Source organism: Bubalus kerabau, chromosome 20, assembly GCF_029407905.1.
Source record: "Bubalus kerabau isolate K-KA32 ecotype Philippines breed swamp buffalo chromosome 20, PCC_UOA_SB_1v2, whole genome shotgun sequence".
Lineage (NCBI taxonomy): Eukaryota > Metazoa > Chordata > Mammalia > Artiodactyla > Bovidae > Bubalus > Bubalus kerabau.
The window spans coordinates 62,603,601-62,614,761 of record NC_073643.1 but is presented as its reverse complement, the minus strand read 5'-3'; the positions used below and the strand labels follow the sequence as shown (position 1 = coordinate 62,614,761).

Here is an 11,161-nt window from a genome sequence, read left to right as displayed (position 1 = left end):
CTTCAACATCAGTCCTTCCAATGAACACCCAGGACTGATCTCCTTTAGGATGGACTGGTTAGATCTCATTGCAGTCCAAGGGACTCTCAAGAGTCTTCTCCAACACCACAGTTCAAAAGCATCAATTCTTCGGTGCTCAGCTTTCTTTATAGTCCAACTCGATGTTCGCTCTTGCCATCTCCTGTTTGACCACTTCCAATGTACCTTGAGTCATGGACCTGACATTCCAGGTTCCTCTGCAACATTGCTCTTTACAGCATCAAACCTTGCTTCTAGGACCATTCCCATCCACAACTGGGTGTTGTTTTTGCTTTGGCTCCATCCCTTCATTCTTTCTGGAGTTATTACTCCACCAATCTCCAGTAGCATATTGGGCACCTACCGACCTAGGGAGTTCATCTTTCAGTGTCCTATCTTTTTGTCTTTTCATACTGTTCATGGGGTTCTCAAGGCAAGAATACTGAAGTGGTTTGCCATCCCTTCTCCAGTGGACCACATTCTGTCAGACCTCTCCACCACGACCCGTCTGTCTTGGGTGGCCCCACAGGGCATGGCTTAGTTTCATTGAGTTAGACAAGCTGTGGTCCATGTGATCACATTGGCTAGCTGTCTGTGATTGTGGTTTCTGTCTGTCTGCCCTCTGATGCCCTCTCTCAGTGCCTGCCATCTTACTTGGGTTTCTCTTACCTTGGACATGGGTATCTCTTCACGGCAGCTCCAACCAAGCACAGCCGTGGCTCCTTACCTCGGACGTGAGGTATCTCCTCTCAGCTACCGCCCCTGACCTTGGACACGCAGTAGCTCCTCCCGGACGCACTCCTGCACCGTCACATCCACCGCACTCCTGCGCCATGGGAGACCCCAAAAAATGGCCTCTGAAAGGCACACTAGCTTTTGCCAAAAGCAGTGAGAGAACTCAGAATCTCCTTACGTTCAGTCCTTCAGGGCCCTCAGTTGGAATCCGGGTCTCAGGGACTCATGCCACATGTCTCCCTGTTGCCTCTCTGTCTCCTGTCCCCCTCTGTCTCTCTCCATCAGGTTTCCTAGACGACCCCTACTCGACCTTTCATGCCCACATGATCTCTTGGAGAGGATTCTGAGGTTCCCTTTGGTCCAGGTCTTTCTCCTATATTCAAAAGCCTGAAGGATCAAAAGCTCTCCTAACGTTCTGAAGATCCCCTTCTAACTATCCTTCTCTCAGGTGGGGAGGGAACCAAGCTTCCCCCACCCCTGAACATCCTAAAGAATTCCCTTGTAACTACTCCTGCTTCTCAGGATGGGGAAGGACCAAGCTTCCCCCACTCCTGCAAATTCCCTTAACCCTTCAGATCCTTCTGATGGGAGAAAGACCTCCTTTCCCACCAGAGGGACAATCCAAGATTTTTATCAGCTGATCTGCCCCTGATATCAGAGTCAATTTGAGCACTATTCGGCCTATAATTTAGGTATAAAACTATGACTACAGAAAGGAAAGGTGACTTTCTGACACAGGATGGCCATGATGTTCTTTAGACTCTGGAGAAAACTGGTTAAACTGAAAATTTTTTTCTTGGAAACTGCAAAATCAGTTCTTTTTGCATATGCAATTAAAAACAACAAGTTTGTTAAAAAAGACTGCCTAGGGAAAAGCTTGAAGTTAACCCTTTTCATGTCCCTGAAATACACAGCCCACTTTGCCTGAGACCTCAGCCTTGGGCAAATTAGAACTTCAAAAAAAAGGGGGGGTGGGGGGAGGCAAAGAGACATTTTAAATGTCTAGTGGAAAACTATGAGATTTCTGTCTGTCTGTCTCAATTTATGTATGTCTCAGTGTGTGTCTTTTGTTTGTTTGTTTATTTTCATAATATTGCCAAAATGGTAAATGAGTTCTAATTTAATTGGCCTAAAAAAAAAGTTGAAGAATAAAAATTCTTAAGGTAAGGGTTGGGGGTAGTTGGTTGGTTTATTTCACTTAACGGCTCTCTAATTGTTCCACCACCACTTGTTGAAAAGACTATCCTTTCAGGATGCTGGTTGAAAGTCAGCTGGCCATACATTTGCAGGTCACATTTCCCTGGTGGCTCAGATGGTAAAGCATCTGCCTACAATGCAGGAGACCCAGGTTCAATCCTTGGGTCAGGAAGATCCCCTGGAGAAGTAAATGGCAACCCACTCCAGTATTCTTGCCTGGAAAATCCCATGGACAGAAGAGCCTGTTAGACTACAGCCCATGCCATTGAAAAGAGTTGGACACGACTGAGCGACTTCACTTCATTTCAAAGAAAAATAGCTACTTACAAATCAAACAATTCTAAAAACAAGAGAAATTAACCTAAATGAATATCAGATTCACGTGAACTGGCAAATATTTAATATTAAATATCTAGTATTAATATTTGTTTGCTAATCTAATATAGAAATGTCTAAGAGTCATTAACATTAAGCATAATATTTTAATTGTGCCTAGGTTTATTGTAAGTTAAATATTGTTATATTATTATATCTGTTACAAGTTTGTCAACAAGGAAAGTACCTCCAGAAAAAAAAAAAAAAAAAAAAAACTCGTAAAAAATGTAAATGAGATATGAACTTTTAGAAAAACTATTAAGACTATTTATATTTTAGGAATGTCTGTCTAAAATAGTCTCTCCAGATTGGGGGTAACTTGAATTTCTGCTGCTGCTGCTGCTGCTGCTGCTAAGTCGCTTCAGTCGTGTCCGACTCTGTATGACCCCATAGATGGCAGCCCAGCAGGCTCCCCCGTCCCTGGGATTCTCCAGGCAAGAACACTGGAGGGGGTTGTCATTTCCTTCTCCAATGCATGAAAGTGAAAAGTGAAAGTGAAGTCGCTCAGTCGTGTCTGACCCTCAGCAACCCCGTGGACTGCAGCTTACCAGGCTCCTCCGTCCATGGGATTTTCCAGGCAAGAGTACTGGAGTGGGGTGCCATTGCCTTCTCAACTTGAATTTCCAGGGGTGTGCTAAACTAAGTGACAGAAGTTTTTTGAATAGCTAGGTCATTTCCAAATAAAATAAGATTCTGAAACATTCATTATTGAACACTAACTTCCTCTTAGAGAGAAACTAGAGGTTTTGGACTATTAATGAATAATGTTTGATGCCATCCTGAGATGTCCTCTAGAATTTTCTTTAGAAATTATCACTGGTAATTATGTTCACCAATCTATAGAATGCTAATATAAAGGTCAGTTATTGGTTGCTTATGGAAAGTAGGATGTGTGTTTTCAGTAAAAAAGATATGAAGAATAAAATTACATTTTATGAAGGGAGAAGGAAGTGGGTCTGACTTACAGGTGGCTGTTTCAGGATGGGAGAACAAAGTAATGGGTACAGAACGTGATGAGAAGCTTTTATGGGAAGTGGACCTCAAGGGAAGAGTTTTGTGCATAAATACAAGTTTTCTTGAGATGTTGAACTGCCTTTGATACTGGATTTTAGGTTTCTTTATCTCTGAAGTGATCTATGTTTACCTTTGAAATCTTTTGTTACCTTTGGCTAAGTGAGTAACTATTGTTTCATAGCGACTTACATGATCCTATGCGACTGTTATAAACCTGTTTGATATTTATTGAAAATATTTCCTAAATCATTTGACCTCTAGCTAACATTAGGGTGCTTCAGAGGGCCCCTGAGACATCCCAAAGAGAGATATTAAACTACCTGAGTTCATTTGACATGTTAAATTACATGGGAAGTATTGTTGGAGGAGTGGTGAATCTTGTCAGGTTATATTGTATGGTTGATGTTACTAATATAGATATCCTAGAAATTATGTGAAATTCATGAAAAATTGATATGTCCTGGTAAAATGCTGTCAGTTATAATTCTAGTTATCATATTAAAGTGTTACATATCACAGCAATGACCAGGCTACTTTGTGAATTGCAATTTAATCAGATTTTAAACATGCTTTCTATGGTCTCATTCTGATGCCTTTGCAAGAATACTGCTACTTCAAGATTTATGGAAAAGACTTTTAAGATTCACCGTTAAACTCGTTTTGTTTGTTTGTTATCTGGTAAGCTGGTACAAGACTGGGATTTAGTCTACTCTCTATGTTAAGAGAACAAAGTTTTCTTTGAATGAAGCTTTCAAAAACAGATTATGAATTTCTTTGCCTTTAAGTGATTTATCTTTGTTTTTAAAACCTTTTGTTACTTTGGTAAAGTAAATAAGCATTATTTAAGATTATGGAACATGTAAAAGCTCATTCTGCTTCCACAAAAAAAATAACGCCTCACTGTTTGACTTTTGCTATTCTGATGTCCTTAAAACATGGCAACAATCTACTCCTAAAATGGGGAATTAAAAGTGCATGAACAAAAGCTGTAAATTAGGAGTCAGGGCTATGGGAAATCCAAGGCGGCCACTTGGCTTTTCCTGGCTCCCTGACAAACCTCGTTTTTATTTGATGGGTTAAAGCCTTCCCTGGCTACAGGGCTAATGCCCTCACAATGACAAAAATATATATATTTCACTTAATATTAAGTTCTAGTTTTGTTAGTTAAGGTCTGTGTTTACCATGACTAACTTCTGAGATAGTTTCCTGTTGTTATGTTATATTGCTAAAAGGTTTAATTAAGTTATTTAAAAGGACACTCTATGTTTGTTTCTAAAGCTTATCTTAGTAACCAATCTTTGGATAAAGGTCAGATCCTCCATGATGTACAACCAGGAGATTAACACCTGGCTTGGAGAAGGCAATGGCACCCCACTCCAGTACTCTTGCCTGGAAAATCCCATGGATGGAGGAGCCTGGTGGGCTGCAGTCCATGGGGTCGCTGGGAGTCGGGCACGACTGAGAGACTTCACTTTCACTTTTCACTTTCATGCATTGGAAAAGGAAATGGCAACCCCCTCCAGTGTTCTTGCCTGGAGACTCCCAGGGACGGTGGAGCCTGGTGGGCTGCTGTCTCTGGGGTCGCACAGACTCGGACACGACTGAAGTGACTTAGCAGCAACATAATCACTTAACTGTGTCAGATGACCTGGGGTATACTGGGCTCTACCTAATGAAAGTTCTTGACTTAAATTCTTGCTTGTGACCTTACTAATACCTTCTAGCTATATTATTTTCCATGTTGCTTGTTTCAGAAGATTGTTTATTACATTAATAAATGTGCGACTGTTGTGATAAAATGCTGATATGCAGTTCCTTATGCTTTTGAACTGTGGTGTTGGAGAAGACTCTTGAGAGTCCCTTGGACTGCAAGGAGATCCAACCGGTCCATTCTAAAGGAGATCAGTCCTGGGTGTTCTTTGGAAGGAATGATGCTAAAGCTGAAACTCCAGTATTTTGGCCACCTCATGCGAAGAGTTGACTCATTGGAAAAGACTCTGATACTGGGAGGGATTGGGGGCAGGAGGAGAAGGGGATGACAGAGGATGAGATGGCTGGATAGCATCATCGACTTTATGGACATGAGTTTGAGTGAACTCCAGGAGTTGGTGATGGACAGGAAGGGCTAGCGTGCTGTGATTCATGGGGTTGCAAAGAGTCGGACAGGACTGAGTGACTGAACTGAACTGAACTGATGAAATCAATGAATGTAATAATGTAACTCTAGATATGGAAAGAAGCAACAAAAGGGAATATTCTCCTGGGCCAAGAGGCTAGTAAGACAGGTATGGTCCTGAGACCTTTGCTACTTGCAGGGTCTCATCTAGTAACACACACAATGGCCTGTCAATGGAATCTTCATTAGACCTGGGACACAAGGGCCCTGAAATGCCCCCAAAGCATGGTCAAATATGTGGTTATGAAGGGACCCTGCTGACTGGAAGTTGGCACTTGCCAGCTGTCTCTACCAAGATTACATCATGACCACTGCAAGATGCTGACCTTGAAAGGAGTTCAGGGTGGAGATCAGAAATAAGACACTCTGTGCTCTGGGAAAAACCCAGAAGAACCGGCCTTCAGAGAGTCAGATGTTTTCAGGTAAAGGTTTTTATGAGCCCAGCTTCTCGCCTCTTCTTGCACCTAGAGAAACACTAATGTCATGATCCAGTGTCTAGTCCTGGTTCTCCTGTCTAGCTCCTCGGGAGCTTTTCTGCTTCTCTCAGTCCTTGGGCCATGTATCTTTAACTTTCTTGTTAAGTTTGTTTCTTCTAGAATACAACAAATCTCCAAGTGATAGTTTGACAACAATATTCCCTGGCCAACACCCAGACAACACTGAAGCAACCTGCCTTATCATTCCATGGACTCTCATCTCCTTCCGTAAATGCATCCTGGCAGAGAGCAGACAAAGGGACCCTAGAGCCCCACGATGCCCCTATAGCCTGAAGAAGCCAAAGCGGTCATCACCCCTTTTCCCCTGAGACCGGGTTTCCAAATCCCTCAGATGGGAAATAGACAGATGGTTAGACGTGAGCAGGGTGTCAAAAGGGGCCAAAGAATTGGCCCTAAAAATAAAGAGAGGGAGGAAGGTGGAGACCCAAAGACAAAAGTGCAGAGAAAACCAAGGGGGAACGGAATACAGGAACAGAGAACCAGACCCTGATCGTCCTCCCTCCCCCATGGTGTCACTACTAACGGATTTCAGGTTCTCCTGAGCAGTATAACCTGTCTCCCCTCCTAGCCCATAGGGAGAAGGTCTTTGCTTTACTCTCCGCCCCACCCCCTTTCTCATCTAATCAGCAATGACCCGCAAGACCCCTATCCTGCTCCCTGTACTCTGGGTATAAAATTGGACTAAGGGCCCCTGTTCAAAAACGGTTCTCTCTTGAGCTGGCCGCTGTTCTAATAGCGTCTCAACGCTAATGAACTTTATTTCCCTCTCATTCTGTCTCATGTCAGGAAATTATTTTCCAACCAGTGTCCAGACCACGACAATTTTCCTTACTGTTGTTACAAAATGCTGATTAAATTTTCCTATCTAAAATAGGAATGTCTGATTTACTTAGAGGGATGACTATAACTGACACAGGAAATCCCACGAGACTATCAGGGGATTTCTCAAAAGAAAAGTACAGGCCAGGAGAGAGTAAAATGAATATTCAAAGGGTAGAGCAAAAAAAAATTGCCAACCAGGAAAATTCTATTCACCAAAGTTATCCTTCAAATATGAAGGGAAAATAAAGGCTTTCCTAAAGAAAAGCTGAGGGAGTTCATCACCACCAGACCTGTCTTGCAAAGAATGCTGAAGAAGTTCAAGCAGAATAAAAAAGACACAAAGTAACACATGAACACACACAAAAGTATATAACACACTAGGTCAGGTAAAAATGTATAGTCAGATTTAGTTAATTCCAGCTACTTAGAAGAATGGTATATTAACAACTTCAAGTATAAAGGTTCAAGGAAAGGATGACTAAAAGTAACTACAGCTAATATACCTTATTACCAAGCACACAGCATAAAAGAGAGAGCTGGAACATCAGAACATTGCAGAGGAAGAGTTACATGGTGGAGCCACTTAATTGGCTAAAAAACCCAGGTTGCAATCAGCACAAGACAAACTGTTTTAGGTATAAAATTTTAATGTAAGCTCCATGGTAACCACAGTAAAAATCTAAAGTAGATGCAAGAAATATAGAAAGGGGAAACAATACCCCGATGAAAAGCCACCAATTTACAAAAGTAGGCAGAAACAAAGGGAAAGGGAATCAATGGAGACAAAAAAAACCACCAGAAAGCAATCACTCAGATGGCAGGAGTCAGCTCTTACATATCAATACGCAGTCTAAATGCAAAGAGAGTGGGTTCACCAATAAGAAGACACAGATGCTTAAAAAGAAAAAGACCCAACTATATGCTGTCTACAAGAAACTCACTTCAGCTTTAAGAATACACAAAGGCTCAAAGTGAGGGGATAGATAAAGGTATTTCACAGGAATGAAAACAGAAAGAAAGAGGGCGTGGTAATTCTTATATCGGACAAAATAGACTTTAAGAAAAAACGATAACAAACATCAAAGGAAGCCATTGTATGACAAAGTGTTAATACATCTAAAAGTACACACACACACACACACACACATACATATGCAAAGATATAAAACAACATTGGATCACCTAAGTATTTCAAGCAAATAATAACAGACCTATAGGAAAAAATAGACAGCATTACAACAATGTAGGGGGGTTCAACATCTCACTCTTAGCAATGGATAGATCATCCAAACAGAAAATCAAGAATGACGTGTTGAAATTAAACCAAACTTGAGACCAAATTAAATTAAGAGACATATATAGAACATTCCACCCAATGGAACCAGAATACACGTCTTCCTAGGTCTACACAAAACCTCCCCTGGACAGATAAGGTGATGGACGGGACACGGGCGCGTTCAGGAGGCCGTTGTTGTCGCAGATGCTGCTGTCACTCAGGTGCGTCTGAGTCTCTGAGCCTCTGTCCATGGGATTCCCCAGGCACGAGTCCTGGAGTGGGTTGCCATTTCCTTCTCCAGGGGATCCTCCTGACCCAGGGATCAAACCCAAATCTCTTGCATTGGCAGGTGGGTTTTTTTACCATCTGAGCCACTACAGAAGCCCCTAAGAAGTATATATTACATATGGTACAAATAATTTTATTCCCTTAAAGACAGTAAAGTGCTGGCTTAAAAATTATGCACAACCTAAAAGTTTAGAGTTATGTTTTATTTAGCAGGATTTTTTAGGATTTCAAAACAGGGAGACAGCACCTCAAGAAAACCCGAGGGAACTGCTCTGAGGTGAGGGGGGAGCCAGGTTACATAGAAGTTTTGCACAAAGGGCAAGTAGTCAGAACATCAAAGATTATTGTTAATTAAAAGAAAACCAGGTATCTCAAGTGAATGAATTTAGCACTTTTATGTGTGTGGGAAGATGCAAGAGGCTGGGCTCACTGAAATCATTCCTTTGATATGCATCTCAGCTGTTTGGGGGCAGGATCCTGTGGTTTTGTGCTGGAAGGAATAGGAGTCTTTATTTATTTATTTATTTGGCTGTGCCAAGACTGGGCTGTGGCACGTGGGACATTTTAGTTGATGCATGTGGGACCTAATTCCCTGACCAGGGACGAAACCGGGCCCCCTGCACTGGGGGCACAGTCTTAGTCTTGAAGTAGGATCTTATTTCCCCATCTAGGAAACGAACCTAGCTGCCAGTCCACCGGTGGCTAGAGGCTACAAGTGAAGTTCCTTGATTCTTACTTGATTTGAAAGCAAAAATATTTCAAGGAGGCAAAAACTGCAGAACAGGTGCAAAGTTTTTTATATAGAGACACAGCACAACACATAGGAGAGCACTCAGAGAAATAATTTATTTACGTCAGAAGCATGACAGTAACACACACTGGGAGAGGAGCACGGTGTCCTGAACGGGGAGCACAGTAAGAAGCTGATTTAAAGCACTCATATAGGAGTGTCCTTATATAGGGTTTTCGTTTACATTTGGCCAATTATTTTGTTTCTTTTCTCACACCTGGCTGGTCCTTCGACCATAAGATGCTTGTGCAAATTTTTGCTAATACGGATTCCACCACACAAGCCTGTAGGTGTATGTCCACACTTATGGGATGGGACTCCCTTCCCTTTTTGACCCTCAACAAGCCTTCCTGCTCTTGCGTGCACAGAGAAGTCCTCCTTGACCTAAGGAGCGGGCGCTGTATCTCTACTTCAGCAGAGCTCAGTGTTTGCCACTAGCTTTGTCCTTGGAGTGTCTGGGTGAGAGCAGAGCTTCAACTTTACTCCCCTTGACAATCGCCAGGTGTCCAGCCTGGGACCCATCTATATCCTACCGCATTTTCACATCTTGAGTTCCCTCGGGGCTCGCCATGGGGCATAGCTGCAGTCTGAAGGCTGCCAGAGGGCAGATAGGCTTTCCCTCCTGAGTCCCCTCAGGGCTTCACCAGCTCACCTTTGGCTGGTGGCCGCAATCACTGAGGACTGTGAAATCATTTGTTACTGACATGGCAGGAAACATTCCATTTCTCAATGGCAAAGCAGAAGTATAGTAAATTCTGATTCCTTAAAATATAAAACCTGTCGACTTAACCACCATGAAGGGTTTTAGCCCCTTTCTAGATACCAGGGGATACAAGAATTGGCCTTATAAACTTGACTCCTGAAAATATCTATCTGAAGACTTGTTCCACCAGTTTTCCCACAGCACAGGGGGCTTCATTTCTGCTCTCCAGCCTGAACTCCTTTCAGGGGTGTTGAAAGTCAGCAGCTGCAGCAGCACACTATCTGACCTTGTAGAGCTGGAAGGCAAGTGACCATTGCAGGTGCCAATTTGCGGTGGACAAACCTAACCTAGCGCGCTTTAATACCTCTCTGCTTTACCTTTTCAGTATTTTCTCAACTACGTCCACGTGATATCTATGTCAGCTACAAATTGGCACTTGTGACGAGCATTGGCCAGAGACTGACCTGCAACAGGGGATTTGCCAGCTGCCTCAGCGGAGATTGACCCTGTGCTGCTGAAGCTGCCGACCTTCAACATCCGCTGAGGGGAATTCAGAGTGGAGAACCAGGCATGCTCCAGGGAAACTGGTGGAACGGGTCTTTTACATAGTCAGATATTTTCAGGAACTGATTTCTTGATCCCAACTCTTACATTTCTTCATATCTAGAAAATCACTGAATCCCTTCATGGTGACATCAGCTCCTCGTGACCAGCAGAAAACCTTTTGCAAAATAACTGCTTGATTGCATTGAACTCCCCATTCACCAAAATCCTATATATTGACCTCCCCCCACTGCCTCTTTGGAGCAGTCTCTGAGAGTTATCTGAGGTGCTGTCTCCTGTGCTCAGTCCTCATTTTGCCCCAAATAAAATGTAGCTTGGCAACTATCACATCGTGCGTATCTCCAGCTTTCTCAATGACCTCTCTAGTCTTTCCCATTCTATTGCTTTCCCCCTTTTCTTTGCATTGTTCAGTTAAGAAGATTTTCTCATCTCTCCTTTCTATTCTTTGGAGCTCTGCCTTCAGATGGGTATATCTTTCCTTTTCTCTTTTGCTTTCACTTCTCTTCTTTTCTCAGCTCTTTGTAAGGCCTCCTCTGACAACCATTTCTTTCTTTTGGGGATGGTTTTTGTCACTGCTCCTGTAAAATTTTATGAACTTCCATCCATAGTTCTTCAGACACTCTATCAGACCTAAATCCCTTGAATTTATTTGTCACCTCCACTGTATAACCAGGCTGCTGCGGCTGCTAAGTTGCTTCAGTCGTGT

General features: G+C 42.7%; 1 long non-coding RNA gene across 1 annotated transcript; it reads left to right on the top strand.

The window, feature by feature from the left end:
* Positions 1 to 8,986: 8,986 nt before the first annotated feature.
* LOC129635193 (uncharacterized) lies at positions 8,987 to 10,815 on the top strand. Its single transcript, XR_008706143.1, has 3 exons — positions 8,987 to 9,182; positions 9,557 to 9,647; positions 10,277 to 10,815. It is a non-coding gene; the product is annotated as an uncharacterized LOC129635193 (long non-coding RNA).
* Positions 10,816 to 11,161: the final 346 nt, after the last annotated feature.